The sequence below is a fragment of the Caretta caretta genome, chromosome 6, assembly GCF_965140235.1.
Source record: "Caretta caretta isolate rCarCar2 chromosome 6, rCarCar1.hap1, whole genome shotgun sequence".
NCBI classification, from domain to species: Eukaryota; Metazoa; Chordata; order Testudines; family Cheloniidae; genus Caretta; species Caretta caretta.
In genome coordinates, this window is record NC_134211.1 from 99,116,156 (window position 1) to 99,131,673 (window position 15,518).

At 40.2% G+C, this 15,518-nt stretch overlaps 1 protein-coding gene across 6 annotated transcripts in view; it reads right to left on the reverse strand.

Annotated features, from left to right (window-relative positions):
- The window catches only part of FOXN3 (forkhead box N3), a 308,330-nt gene that overhangs the window by 117,174 nt on the left and 175,638 nt on the right, over positions 1 to 15,518 (reverse strand). The gene's annotated exons all lie outside the window — the stretch shown is intronic.

Genomic DNA, 15,518 nt, shown 5'->3' on the forward strand with positions numbered 1-15,518 from the left:
CGCAGCAGGGCCTGGGCCAGCCCCCATGGGGAGGGAGCGCCACCTAACCCCTCTCTGTCCGCAGCTCCACTCCAGCCCCAACCTCCAGCCGAGGCGCCAGCTGCGGCTCCCGCTCCCAGGGGGTGGGTGAGCGGACAGATTATATTACGGGCAAGGGGGGGCACAACATAAAAAGTTTGGGGACCACTGATTTACTACAACCAATTAAGCAGAAATATTTTCTTCTCATCACTTCATATGTTATTGGAAAAAATTGGAAACAAACTGCCCTTTGCCATATGCTGTTTAAAAGTAAAATAAAATGAGAGTTAAGAAGTAGGTTCTCTTTCTTTTTCACAGTACCATATCTGGGACACTACTAGAGTCCAAAATCAGTGCATTCTTTCAAGTGTTGAATGAGAAGATAGTGAGTATTAGCACTGGTAAATCTGAACAATTCAGGCAGCCACCTAGCTGTATTAGGGACCTTCTCCAAGACTCCAACCAGTACATGCACTCGGACACTTTTTGAGATCCCACCACTGCAATATAAGCCGGCAGAAATTGTGCCTTAGCTGTGCCCAAGTTTTACAGTATGGAAATTATTCCCTAGCCACAACAGGTCTTGGCGGATAGAAAGAAGCGCCCTTGAAATACCACCTCAGTTCATCCTTTCCGCCTTTCAAACATCCCTCTGTCCCATCTCCACCCCATTACTAAGAGATTTTTTTTTATTACCCCAGACTGCCTATATTTGTTACAATCTCTTCTCTTTCCCTCCACACCCTATACACACTTCCCGCTCCTGTGTTGAATCCTTTTGGTTTTTATTATTCATTGTGCTTTAGAACGTTTATGGTCATTGGGCAGCACCTTTAACACCTCAGCAGGGGGGCCTCTTTACAGCTAAATTTTTATTAAACAAAGTTGGCTTCTCCCACATACTGCACAAGAACAAGAGCTTAATGTTTCTTGACCTGTACAAGTTCTCACTGTTTGCATTAAAACCCTATTGACACCTTCCTGCCCACCCCCTGCCCCACCTCTTCCTGACCCTGCTCTTCCCCTGCCCCCACAGCGCCTCCTGCACACCGCTAGACAGGTGATTGTGGCAGGCACTGGAGGTGCAGGGGATGAGTTGATCTGAGGGGCTGCCGGTAGGTGCTGAGCACCCACTATTTTTTTCTGGAGCACCCAGGGAGTCGGCGCCTATGGTGTAGACCAGGGATCAGCAACCTTTGGCACACGGCCAACCAGAGTAGGTCCCCTAGCGGGCCAGGCCGGTTTGTTTACCTGCCGCATCCTCAGGTTCGGCCAATCGCAGCTCCCGTTGGCCGTGGTTCACTGTCCCAGGCCAATGGGGGCCGCAGAAAGAAGCGCGGGCCAAGGGATGTGCTGGCTGCCGCTTCCTGCGGCAGCAAACCGTGGTCAGTGGGAGCTGTGATTGGCCAAACCTGCAGACCTGGCAGGTAAACAAACTGTCCTGGCCCGCCAGGGGGCTTACCCTGGCGGGCCGCGGGCCAAAGTTTGCCGATCCCAGGTGTAGACATACCTCTAGTAACAACCATGAAAACAGTTCTTCCCAAGAAAGTTTAATACATCTTCCTTCATACAGTACAATCTTGGCTTCTCTTTTAAGAAATCCAAGTAAAGCTTCCTTTAAAAACAGCATGCCCTTTGATGGGCAGATAGTGTTCCTTCATATTTGTTTGTATGTTTGTTGGAAGCACTTTGTGTAGGAAGTACTACAAATGCAACTGGGGATCAACTTAGTAGTTTTCTTTTAAGGATCTCAAAAGCAACAGGACATCGATCTCCCACTTCAGTCCCTAAACTGGATTGTCTCACTGGATTGAGCAAAACTGTTGAATTATTTCCCTAACAAAAGAAAGGCACTTTTAGGTCCTATAATCTCATTTCAAATCCTTTTACCCACTCCCTACTCTTTTTTGGCCTTGAAATTGCAATCCTCTTTTAGTAATCTCAGGACTAATTGGTGCCAGCACTCCAGTTTCTCTTGCTATTTCTTTCCCCGCCCTTTCGCATTGTTCAGGTGCTGAAAAGGGCAACCTGCCAGAGTTCAGTGCCCCTATAATGAGTCTGTTCTTACAGAGTAACTGTTAATAATTAGCAGGAAGCATTTTGTCTTTAAATCTCACAGCTTGAACAGCAAGATTTTGTCAAGCTAAAGAATCACTTAACTGTTGATACAGGGGTTCCAAAAAATTTAGCCAGTGATCTGCATGCGCAACACACGCAGTGCTGAGTCGGGTGAGGGGCACTGCATGCTTGTGCATTTTGCCAAGCCTCTGTGCACATATTCTTAGAATGGCTGAAGGAGACTAATGAAAACACACACACAGATTGTTCTAAAGTTTGACTTTGATAATTAAGAGAATGGAAAGCAACAAACTGTCCTAGAAACCTTTGAAAGTAGTAGATACAAGAGAGCTTAAAGGAATTATTGGTGTGACAGAATCTAAGCAGTATGGGGAAAATCTTAATTTATTAAATATTTAGAGTTCAATTTCTGATGAATATATAAAAAAAAAAAGCTTTTCAAAAACAGCTTTCTAGCCTTTAGCTAATGACTGTATTTGTGGGTAGGTGCCAAGAAGGAACAAATGACTTCTGTCCCTGAAGCCATATCAGAGGTGACCATTACCCAGCCAGCAACAGAACAGAATTAGCTTTTCTGCAGTGGAAAACTCCCATCTACAAAGGCTATCTTGCCCATTCACAGCCAATCTAGGTCTCGATCCCAGCTCTAAGTCAGAACTAGAGCCCTGTCACCTGACCAGAACTCAACGGAACCAGAATACAAATGGGGTCAGGTCGGGTAAGAAAACAAACGGATCCTCTCAGGCTTGGGTTGGCTCTCCTCCTTCTGCCAGCAGGGTTAGCACTGCAGCTGCAATGTGCCCCTCTCCTGCTGGCTGCTGCTGACTGAGTGAGTGCGTCGACTGACCCGGAGTCACAGCACCTCTTGTTCCAAAATGCACATGGCACAGCAAGAGGTGGCAGGAGCAGGGCATGAAGCTGCCAGTGCATACAGCCACCACTGCACTGATCCCACAGGCACGAGGAGGAGGAGAGCTGGGACATGGGTAGGAGGTGGTAATGACTCTGGTTCTGGGAGGATGGGGGGACGAGAGAGGATCAGGTTACAAAATGACTCAACCTCTTGGGCTTGGGTCTGGATTGGGCCTAAAAAAAATCCGCCTCTCTCAGTCTTCCACTCCACTACCCTTCTGGGTAAACCCTTCCTTCAGGGCTTGGATCCCTGGGGTTTCTACTCTCCCCCTGGGTTTCCTCCTTTCCCTCTCTGATATGCAGACTTCCTCAATGCAGCCCTTTTCTGCTGCCAACTGCCTGGCTTTATATCAACCCTGCCTGTGTCTTCTCCGCTGGGCTCCACCACCAATCAGGGGTTGCTTAGGCCACCTGATTCCTCTCAGGTGTGGCCCCTTCTCGGCTTCATTAACCCTTTCCAGTCTAGTGTACAAGTGAACACCCCAACCTCTGCTTTTCCTGCTGGAGTCCCTTACATGGCGTACCATGTGTCACTAACACAGAGACGCTAATGTCTTTCTCCCTACCTCCATATTTAGGATCTGGGTAAAAATTTTTAAAAAGTGTCTCTATGTGATTTAGGAACATAAATCTCATTGACTTTCACTACTAAGTCACCTAGAAACTTTTGAAAATTATACCCTCTGGCTAATCTATGAGAACAAAAGCAAACAGTTTTGTGGAACAGATTGAATCAGCTTAAAAAGAGCTTAAACCCAGCACCTGCTAGGGGAAGATTTTCTGAAGTGCTCAGGGCCCAACAATTCTCATCAAGGGTCACTAAATAGGAACCAAACCCTTGAAAATCTGATCTTACATCTTCAGTGAGATCTACAAACTATGATGTGGATTAAGTTTAAATCCCACTTCAATACGGGGCACTGATGGCAGCATCTTTGAGGAAATGGAGAAGGACCAGTACTGGCAATTCTGCATTCTTTTCAGTATTTGAAGCCAACAGCAGCATGTGTGCTGTAACAAAAGGTCCACATTGCTCTAATAAGCCATTTGACTGTGCCCTTTTAAATATCATAGAATTATGTAAAAGCAGCATTTTACATACACGCTTCAACATTACACATACAAGTAAAATCTGAAAAACAAAAACTCCCTGCTCCTGCAGCTTTGTTTGTTGTTAATTCCCTTAAGTTTTGAAAATGATCTAACTTTAATTACTTGTTTTATTTATTTTGTCATCTCCTGAGAAAACTGGTTTTGCTTATCTTTCATATGCAAAGCAACTAACCAAACGGACTCTTTCATATAGACTAAGTATCAATTAAGAGAGACCTAAAATACTAGATTAAGTGAGCTGCTATGAATTTTGCTTATGATTAGGCAGCTGGTAGAGGGAGAAAACAAAAAACACCAAAAACACACATAAACTTTCAAAGAGAGATATAAATAAAGGCAATTTATGATGTTCACACTTTTGTGCTACCTGCTAATCCAGGTTAACTCCAAGGTAAAAAAAAAGAAAAATAACAAAAAAAACCCAACAACCACCTAAATTCACTACAACTAAAAGAAAACTAACACTAGAAATATCTGTCATTTACTCTTCTCAGAAGCCTTCATCCAGGATTAACTCCAGCCAGTAACTCCTTGGCCTAAATGGACAGTTTAAAATATCACCATACATTTCAGCAACTTTGTCTATATTGGACAACCAGTTTCGCTAGTTCCTTGGGTGGCCACTTCCAGGTTTGATTCTCTCCCCCTCTCCGCCCGCAACAATTTAGGGATATAGTGTAAAAGATTTATTTTAAAGGACAAGAGAGACCATTACACAGCCCACTGAAACTCACCCAATAATTTCTGCAACAGGCCAACAACAACAACAACAGGCCAATAACTTCTGTTTGAACGATACCCTATCTTTTAGAAAGAGCTCCAACCCTGACTCAGACTGACCAGTGTATGTCAACAAAAACTGTCCCTATGGAAGTAAGTTTAATCATATTACATCCAGAACCCACCAATAAATTAAATGGGTTTAATATGCAGAACAACTGGAGGTAGTGATCAGATTTGTTTGTAGCTTTAGCCAGTGAAGTGGTATCTTGTGGATTTGACCCCAAATGCTAAGCTAACCAATAAATGTTGGCTACCCAGTTGCTTTTTCAGAGTGCAGAAGTGTAATTCAGGGCAATTGTCCCCTTTTATGAATAAATTCTATGTACTAATCTTAAAGGTTTAAAATGGAATGGATAATGGTTAAACCAGGAGAGAAAAAGAAAAAACCTCTTAGACAATTTCCTCCATACATCTGCCTGAGTAGACTAGGCCCTTACACTACTTTCTCCAGTTTAATTTAAAAGTTCTGTGGAGCAATAGGGGTTCCTTCACCTCCTAGGAAAAAAAATATATTCATAGTCTAACAGATCTCACTATTAGGAGCAAAGCCAGAAGAATTATTCACTACAAAAGGCTTATTCAAATATAGCCTCTTTCTCTGTTCACAGATTATCTGTGAACAAAGTGAGTTTTAGTAATTTGTTTGCTAATCAAATGGGTTACGCAAACATACTTCAGCCTATGGGTTTCTTGTAAACTATTCACCATGACTACTGCTTCAAATATTTGCTGTTTTGCACTGTACATAAGTCACTTTCACCACACAGTACAAGTTTTGCTCTCTACTCAAAAAAAGCAGCTTTTTAGATGGCCACATGAACACATCTGGCACAAACATTCAAGAGAAGACATATTGCACAAGTATTCATGATGTACTCTGTAAAATGGTCTTGAGAACAAATCTTTGCTCAGCGGAATGTTCACACAAAGCCAGTAAGAGGGAACACAGGTAACAGAGAACAAAGGAATATAGGAACATAAGAATATCCAGACTGGATCAGACCAGCCCATATAGTCCAGTATCCTGTCAGTGACTGGCACAAGGTGGTTCAGAGGAAGGCGTAAAAAACCCACCATAGTAAAATACGGGGTAATCCAGGGGTTCCCACAGCAAATATTTTGGTGGCCTCAGAGTGCAGCCACAAACTTTTGCTGGTGGCCGCTCTGACACTTTTTCCTAAAATAGTTAATTAACTTTAAGAAAAACAAATAAATATACACATCCAAATCGTTGCAATTTATGTCTTTTTTTTTTTTTTTTTTTGCAGACTCAATAATAAAAAATAATGCACAGTTGTCTCTATTCTTTACTAGACCTAAACACCATAGTTTAATTCCTATATTTGGGGGGATATAACCAGAGCCAAACAGGGCCAGCCTTACAGGGGGCTACTGCCCACAGTCCAGTGGTCAGGGGGGATGCCGTGGTCAAGAAGCAAGGAGGCCCTAGGGTGTGAAGCTGCAGAAGGGAGGTTGGAGCAATGGGTGGAGGAAGGCAATGGGGCCAGAGGCAATGAAGGCTTGGGTGGGGAACCCCACCCTAAGGCTGAAGCTTGAAGCCCCACAACTGGAGCAGAACGCCCCACCACTGAAGCCCAAGCCCAGGTCCCACCAATCCCAGGAAGGTGGATTGGGAACCCACCAGCCACCTGCATTCCTCCAGCGTTGTGCCCCACCTGTCTCCAGAGGCGGGGCAGGGTGCCAACCCCTGCTGGCAGCCGCAGCAAACACCAAGGCAGTGCATCCAGGAGCAACAGGGAGGGAAGGGGTGCTGCTTTTCTCCCTCTGCCCCCCACAATCACCGTGCAGAGGGTTGTCATGGCTGCGAAAAACAAAACAAAAAAACCTGCTGGGCTAATCTGCCCCCATTTTAAGTCACATCCTAATCTCTAATATTTAGCGATCGTGTCTCAATACTGAAGTATGAGGTTTAGTGTCCCTCCTAAAATGTGTCAGTATTAACTATTACAATTCTGGATATTATATAGTTTATCCATACCAAGATAAAATGCCTTTTTCAATCTTGCTAATTTCTTGGCCTCAATAATTTCCAGTGGCAGCAAATTCAAGTTTTAGGACATACATTGCACAGAAAAGTTATCAGTTTTGAATTGTCCACCTTTAATTTTATTCAAAAAATATCATCAGACTTTTATAAAGCATTTATCAGGCCATGGGGACACCCTCCCCCCATTTTTCTTCAAAACACAATTTTGGCAAAATCAACACAATTTTACAACACTTTTTATTTCAATGGCAAGTGATTCTGTCACAGTTTTTCCAACTAGCCATAATTGTGAAATATAGAACATCTATCTTAATGTTCTATGATGCATCTATTAGTATTATTTGTATTTCTATAAAGTGTCTAGAAGCCCCACTCATGGACAAGGACCCCACTGTGTAAGGTGCTGTACAAAGAGCTTCCAGCCACCATAGGGGAAATTTTTATATTCACCCTAAAAACTGGATAAGATACACACTCAGATACCACTATGATGAATGACTTTATAAAAACCTTCAGAGACAATCAGTAATAACTTAAATACAACCTACTTTCTTCAAATGTAGCTTAAGCAAAAGTTTCTAAGGAAGTTTTGCTGAGAGACAAGCCAGTTTTGAGCTACTCAGACAAAATCAGACATATAAAATCCAAATAAGGATTTAAAAAAACAAACAAACAAAAAAACCCACTCTCTGCAACTCAAGAAAGTCTGGACCATTTTTCAAATATTGCAGAATGGATTCTTCTTAGTCTTAAGAGTACACCTGGCACTTTTCATGCCAAGCCAAGTTCTGCTATATGAAAACATACAGAGGGCTAAAAACAGAGCTTGTAATGGATTCTGTTTTCAACCCTAATTATGGACATAATTATTATCTATACATAATGTTCAGTAGCCAGATCCATTATAATGTTACAATGTAAAGATGCTCCTCTTGAGCATTGAGGTGACTGTCTTACTTTATTCAAACACTGAACAGAGGGCCATTAGATCTTCAGATCCTATGCACAGAATTGTCATCCTAGAGAGGAAGGATGTCTTCTATTGCACCAAATGGTTATTCAAATATTTGAAGCTTCCAGTGCTTCTAAAGGGCTCCTTGTAATGTGAAAAAGGAAGAAGGGGTCTATATGTTTTATAAACTTTTTCTATCCACATAGACTTCAAGTTACCTATAAATACTTGATGTACCTTTTTTTAAAAACTTCAATATTCCTCTTTATCTAAATGTTTGTATTTTGATACATGGTACTACAAAAATACTTAAATTTTACAAGAAAACAAACCTCACGCACTACTGGACAGACAACTATGGTTTTCTCACTTTTTAAGATTTTCAGAATAGTCGGAGCTATATTTATTCCAAATAAACCTTAAAGTTTAAGGCTGTACTAAGAATAAATGAAATTTAACTCCATGACTGCAACTAACAAATCTGAAGGAAAGCTATTTTGATGGATCTTCTGCTTGGAAAAATACTGCTATGAAAACAAAGTATTTGTTATAAGAAGACTATAAATGGAAGGGTGACAAAAAAAAAAACAGCGTAGTGCAAAGAGAAGTTAGTTAACTGACTGAAGGATTGTTTGGATCTATGTAGATGTTTACAGACATCTTGTACATACTGTTGGTCAAATTCAGACCTGATGTAAGCAGGTTTATTTCCCATGGAAGTGGCCGGGTCAAATTCAGCAGTAACATCACTTGTAGTGTGGGTTAGTCATAAAATAGGTGTTAGTGGTAAATTTGCATGGCTTGCACCAATTTCCCATTTGGCTGCTGTGCAAACAAACAAGTACAATTTACATTCTCCAACTCATAAGAGCACAGAGTAGGAGAAAGCAACTAGGAGGTGTAATAGAGCAATGGTTCTCAACCAGGGGTATATGTACACCAGGGGATACACAGAAATCTTCCAGGGAGTACTTCAACTCATCTAGATATTTGCCTAGTTTTATAACAGGCTACATAAAAAGCAATGTCAGTACAAACTAAAATTTCTTACAGGCAATGATTTGTTTATACTGCTTTATATACTATAGACTGAAATGTAAGTACAATATTTATATTCCAACTGATTTATGTTATCATATGATAAAAAATGAGAAAGTAAGTAATTTGTCAGTAATAGTGTGCTGTGACACATATTTTTATGTCTGATTTTGTAAGCAAGTAGTTTTTAAGTGACATGAAACTTGGGGGTATGCAAGACAAATAAGACTACTGAAAGGGGTACAGTAGTCTGGCAAGGTTGAGAGTGACTGTAATAGAGTATCCCTTCTGAGTTTGTTACAATTGTTTTGGCAACATCCAAAGGTATTCTTCCATGATACAATGTTCACAGTCTAGGTATAAGCTGTGCATATTAGCAATTGCTCTATTTTTCTTACTAGAGTTGTAGTATTCAGCTATTATTACAGTAGTGCCCCGACGTCCCAAATCAGTCCCAGGGGCCCATTGTGCTAAGCACTATACATACATAAGACGTAATATACTCTTTGGGCAAGGGCAATCTTTCAGTCTCAACAAGAATAAGACAACAGGTGAGCCTGCAATAGTATTGGAGGTATTGAGATAAGACTGACAGCAAAAGGAACACAAGGTTGCATGTATTTGCCTAGAGTACAATGTGAAGACTTTATATAGTTTAAGTTCAAATGAACAAGCAATATAAAGATATACTAACAGGCCACTAGCTGTTCACCATGAGAGCTCAAGTGATGTGGGTTTTGCTAGCTAATTATTTTATTAAGATCTACACATTCCAGGAACTGTTACCGTTTCTATATTAACATGGTCAATATAAGTTAAAACAAACTTTAGTTTTGTTATAAAAACTGGAAAATTAAGCATCTGTATATTTAGCACTCTGACCAGCTGCCACTTCGTTTTATCACCCAGCAACCCACAATGTGCTCTATATTAAATGAAACGTATTGTTAGTTGCAGTGAAAAGTGATCCTTTTTACTTGGATTATTACCTGCAATTTGTAAAATACTTGCAATCAACGCAAATTATTCGTTAAAACAGCAATATTTGCAGAGCTAAGCCATTTTAATCAGACACATCAATATTAAAAGACACCTACTAGAGGAGCTATTACAAATTCTAAAGTTACTTGTTACATTTTCCAGAGAAGTAAATAGCAATAGGAGGAAAACAGTTTTGTTTAAAACGAAAAACAACCACCACCCCACAAAATTTTAAATTTCTTGGGTTCCTGATTAGTGCAGTTGAATTAAACACTTCATTCAAGGATATACTTTTGATAAATACTTTAGATAAATATACTGAAGTTAATGGGACTACTCAGCACCTAAAGTCAAGCATATGTATAAGTCTCTGCTGACTGGGGCGCCAATACCTGCTAAATCAGAAGAGAGCAGCTCTGTGGGAAAGGTGGAGCGATTTTACATAATTATTTTTCACATCAGAATTCCTTTAAATAGATGAAGACTGTCATGGTACAGGTAGAGTGTGGGAGTGCAAAAGCCTTGTTCAAAGTAACACAGTCTATCTGTATATCTGGAGAATTTTCCCCACTCCAGTCACACAGCAGCTTAGAAGAGGATGCACCAACATTTGCCACCAATTTAGCAAATACAAATTAGCATGAGTCACTGGGCAGATTGTAATGAAATTTTTTTTAAAAGTTACTTCTTACCCCACAAGCCTTATACTCTCTTTTCTGTGACTACATAAACCTTATAGTGCTATATCCATCTCTTCTAAAAGGATAAACCTCATCTTTCAGAGGATCTTAATACACTATATAAAAAAAGAGTAAAGGTTATTAGTTTTAGAAAAACATATTTAGTTAATAGCATTTTCCTCCCTATCTCCACGGACTCCAAGAATAACTGAGAGCTGACCTGATACAACACACTCAAGAAAAAAAAATCCATTGAAGATTTACTCAAAGCATTAACAGAAGCAGTAATCACACCTATAGTTCACTATAGAGTACAAAGACCGATGATGATGATGATGCAATACACGATGATGATGATGCAATATCAGAGCATTTACTTAGAGAAGCGACTGTTAACAGAGTTTGTGTCCATAAAAAGAGATTCAGGGTTGCTACTGTCACCTTTTAATATATTTAAAGTTTTTTGTGACAGATTTTAAACCCTAGACCAACACATAGGAGAGAATCATAGACTCATAGAAATGTAGGGCTGGAAGGGACCCTGGGACGTCATCAAGTCCAGCCCCCTGCACTGAAACAGAACCAAATAAACCCAGATCATCTGTGACAGGTCTTTGTCCAACCTATTCTTAAAAACCTCCTGTGACGTTGCACCCCATAATGCTTTATAGAAATATGCTTATGAGTGTAAATATGACATAACTGGAATATGTTTTATGCTAGATGTGCCATGTAATATATCTTTGCAAAGTTATATTCTACTGAAAGTATTCATCCTATTCATATGCATGTAGCATTTTTATATCTGAAGTTATGAGCGTTGGCTCTATGCTTGTATTTGAAGTGTTTTCTGTAGGAAGCACGGAAGGCAAATTTGGTCAACATAGTGTGAAGGGGTTATTCAAGTAATTGGGAGTACTTAGCTAATAATGAACCTTGGGAGACAGCAATCCACATCTAAGCTTTCCTGGGCACGTTCAAACTAACGTGTAAACAATGGCGTCGGCCTGTAAAGAACTGAGCCATGCATGGACACGTGACTTGCCCATGTGACTCCAAAACTCCATCTTGTAGCTGTGATTCTGCACAGGAGAACACAAGAGGTTTCCGCCCACAAGAGAAAGACTATACAATCCCTGGGAAGCCCCTCCATTTTGTCTTCAGCTGGTTTAAGAGATAGCCTCTCTACCCCAAAGAGATGCCCGAAAGAAACTGGAACAAAGGACAGTAACTACGGGGGTGTGAGTGATTGCTGGACCCAAACTAGGAAGGAGTCTAGTCTGTCAAAGAAGCTTATTAGAACATCACTGAGGGTGATATTTACCTGCATTTAGTCTCCTACTATATTAGGCTTAGACTTGCATGTTTTTGTTTTATTTTGCCTGGTAATTTACTTTGTTCTGTCTGTTATTACTTGGAACCACTTAAATCCTACTTTTTATATTTAATAAAATCACTTTTTACTTATTAATTAACCCTGAGCAAGTATTAATACCTGGGGAAGCAAACAGCTGTGCATCTCTCTCTATCAGTGTTATAGAGGGCAAACAATTTATGAGTTTACTCTGTATAAGCTTTATACAGAGTAGAACGGATTTATTGGGGATTTGGACCCCATTGGGAACTGGGTATCTGGGTGTTGGAGAGAGGAGCACTTCTTGAGCTGTTTTCAATTAAGCCTGCAGCTTTTGGGGGACGTGGTTCAGACCTGGGTCTGCGTTTGCAGCAGGCTAGTGTGTCTGGCACAACCAGGCAAGGTACTGAAGTCCCAAACTGCCACGGAAAACGGGATTAGAGGTAGTCTCAATACCTCAGGTGGCAGTCCCAAGGGGGTTTCTGTGTCCCAACCCATCACATCTCCAATGATGGGGATTCTACAACCTCCACTGGAATTATATTCCAGAATTTAACTGCTCTTATAGTTAGAAAGTTTGTCCTAGTATCTAACCCAAATCTCCCTCACTGCAGATGAAGACCATTACTTCTTGTCCTGCCTTCAGTGGACACGGAGAATAACTGATCACTGCCCTCTTCATAACAGCCCTGCACATATCTGAAGATTTATCAAGTCCCCTCTTCAAGGTTTTTTTCTCAAGTTGTTTGTTTTGTTTTGTTTGTAAAAACCTTTCCTCATAGGTTTTCTATACTTTTAGCGTTGCTGCTCTCCTCTGGACTCTCTTGAATTTATCCACAGCTTTCCTGAACTAGATATAGTGTCCCAGCTGAGGCCTCACCAGTGCTGAGTACAGTGGGCATTTAACTCCTGTGTCTTACAAATGACACTCCTGTTAACACATCTCAGAACATTAGCCTTTTTTGGACTGAATTGTGCATTTGATTTTTGCTTCCTATGTGTAGCACTTTGCATTTGTCTTTACTGAATTTCATCTTGTTGATTTGAGACCAATTCTCCAATTTGCCAAGATCATTTTTAATTCTAATCCTGTCTACCAAAGTATTTGAAACCCCTTTCAGCTTGGTGTCCTCCACAAATTTTATAAGCATACTCTCCACTCGATTATCCAAGTCATTAATGAAAACAGCAAACAGCACCAGACCCAGGACTGACCCCTGAAGGATCCCCCTAGATTTGCCTTCCCAGTTTGATAGCCAACTATTGAGAACTACTCTTTGAGTATAGTCTTTCAACCAGTCTTGCACCCGCTTTATAGAAATTTCATCTTGACCATATTTCCTTAGTTTGCTTATGAAAATGTCATGTAGGACTGCATCAAAAGCCTCAATAAAAAAATCAAGATATATCAGGTCTACTGCTTCCCCGCTATCCAATAGGCCAGTAACCCTGTCAAAGACGGAAATTAGATTGTTTTGACATGATTTGTTCTTGACAAATCCATGCTGACTATTCCTTAAAACCCTACTATTCTCTAGGTGCCTACAAATTGATTAAAATTAAAGTTATTAAACAATTTATTCAGTAATTTAATAATCTGAAGCTTTTCTTTAGAACATGTGCTTTTCAATTTGACCTTCCAATTTATCTCAGGTGCTTTGATATTTTAGTCAAAAGTTTAAATGAGAAAAAATTAAATAAAAGGTTGTTTGGGATTTTTTTTAAACCAAGTAAGCACATTAAAATGAAATGTTTAGCATCACCATATTCTACTTTTTTGGCTTACCGTCTTGAAAGAAGCAGTGCCATTTCAGAACACTGTGGGCTCTGGTTTCTCTGTGATGGACAGGCATTACAGCTGTTAACTGCATTAATGTCATCTGCATACATTGATGGGTGTACACTGTAACACTGGATCCAAAAAGCCCAAAACTTTATAGAAATTTGGCTTCAACCTTCCTGGCTTTGGCCTTTTTTCTCATCCTGAATGATATTATTTTAACACTGAGCCCTGTACTAGATAGTATTATGTACTATGACTTTAACGCAGAACATTCTTTTGCAAAACAAAATCAGCTCTTAAAATGACTAGTTCTCTTTAGAGGAATATTTCACAGATTTACGTGGTGTTGAATAAGCTTCTGGCTGAAGATGTGTTATGTCGCATTCCCTCCACTCCAAGTATCGATTGTGTATCTCCCCTGTTCTACTTGTCTCCAAGCCTCTTATGGAGATTCTAAATGGTCTGTCATACATTTGTTCCTTTGCAATGCCCAAAAGAGACAAGCAGTGGGTCAATTTGCCTCTGTGGGATCTTGCCAACTGAGACTTATAAAACTCGTAATTTCTTCTGTTAATCCACCCCCCACAAGGCATTTTAATATAGGTGAATTAAATCATTCTACATGTATTCTATTAATTTCAGGCAGCATAATTTCTCTTTATTGTGGGCTGTTGTCACCCAAAGCTTACGGGCTGCCATGGAGCTTCGCCACATGTGGCCTTTGCTAATTTTCCAAGGTGCCACTTTGGTCAGGTGAAGTTGCAGGTAAGGATTGATACCTTTTTAAAGATTTCTCCCAAGTCTAAAGATTTATGCAAGATTTTCTCCCCCCTGCACATCTAAATGTTTTAGCTGTACAGTGACTATTCAGACTTCCTATACATACACAGCTAATGTATTTAACAATTTCCTATTTTGACTAGAATTATGTGATTACCAGTATATGGTTAAACTAATTCAACATTCAATGATGCCCTAGTTCAGCCTTGTATTGTCCTTAAATCATAATGCCATAGCAAATTCACAATAGCAAGAGTGGTAATAAAAGTGGTAAACATTTTAAGAGACCACAAAAAGATTACGTTCTTCTTAAGCCTTGAGGTAATTTAACTACTGAAGTACTTCACTGCTACAAAGAACAATGAGAAGGGTTTGGATGTTTCAATAGGGGAAATTGGAGGTGAAGCTCTTCTTTCTTTGAAAGGCTTTTACACCGTATTGAAGTAAAGTTAAGTTATTTTTTTATAATGCACCCTTAAGATGAAAACAGGAGGACCAAGTGCTGTAGTAAAAGGATCAACAGCACATGAAGTGTAAAAGCTTTAAATTCATTGTTTTGAAAAGGAAAGAAAGTCTCCCTTTGAGTTGCTGGAGCTTAACATACAGTAATATTATAATCCTTCTTACACTAAATGGGCAGGGGGGGGAAGGGGAGTATCAACTTGGAAATGATACAGATATAAACTAACATCAACAGAAGAAATCATGCACTCAAAGTAAATTCTAAAAGAGTTTCTCTCTCTCTCACACACACACACACACACACGGCAGATATACAGCCAAATTCTTGTGTATTGTCAAAAAAAAAAAAAGTACAAAGTCAAGGTGTGGAGCACAACTTTCTTGCCCTGATCCTGGTGCTGATCTGTATGCTTATTTAGTAGCATGCTGTTTGTTACAGGTGACAATGGCTTGCCTCAGACCCAAGTGACAGAAGAGCATGTACAGGTTTGCATAGTTTAGGGGGATCCTAACCTCATCCCCTTTCTAATAATCACACCCCCGTATCTGCTACCCTGGCAGCAAGCCAGGTG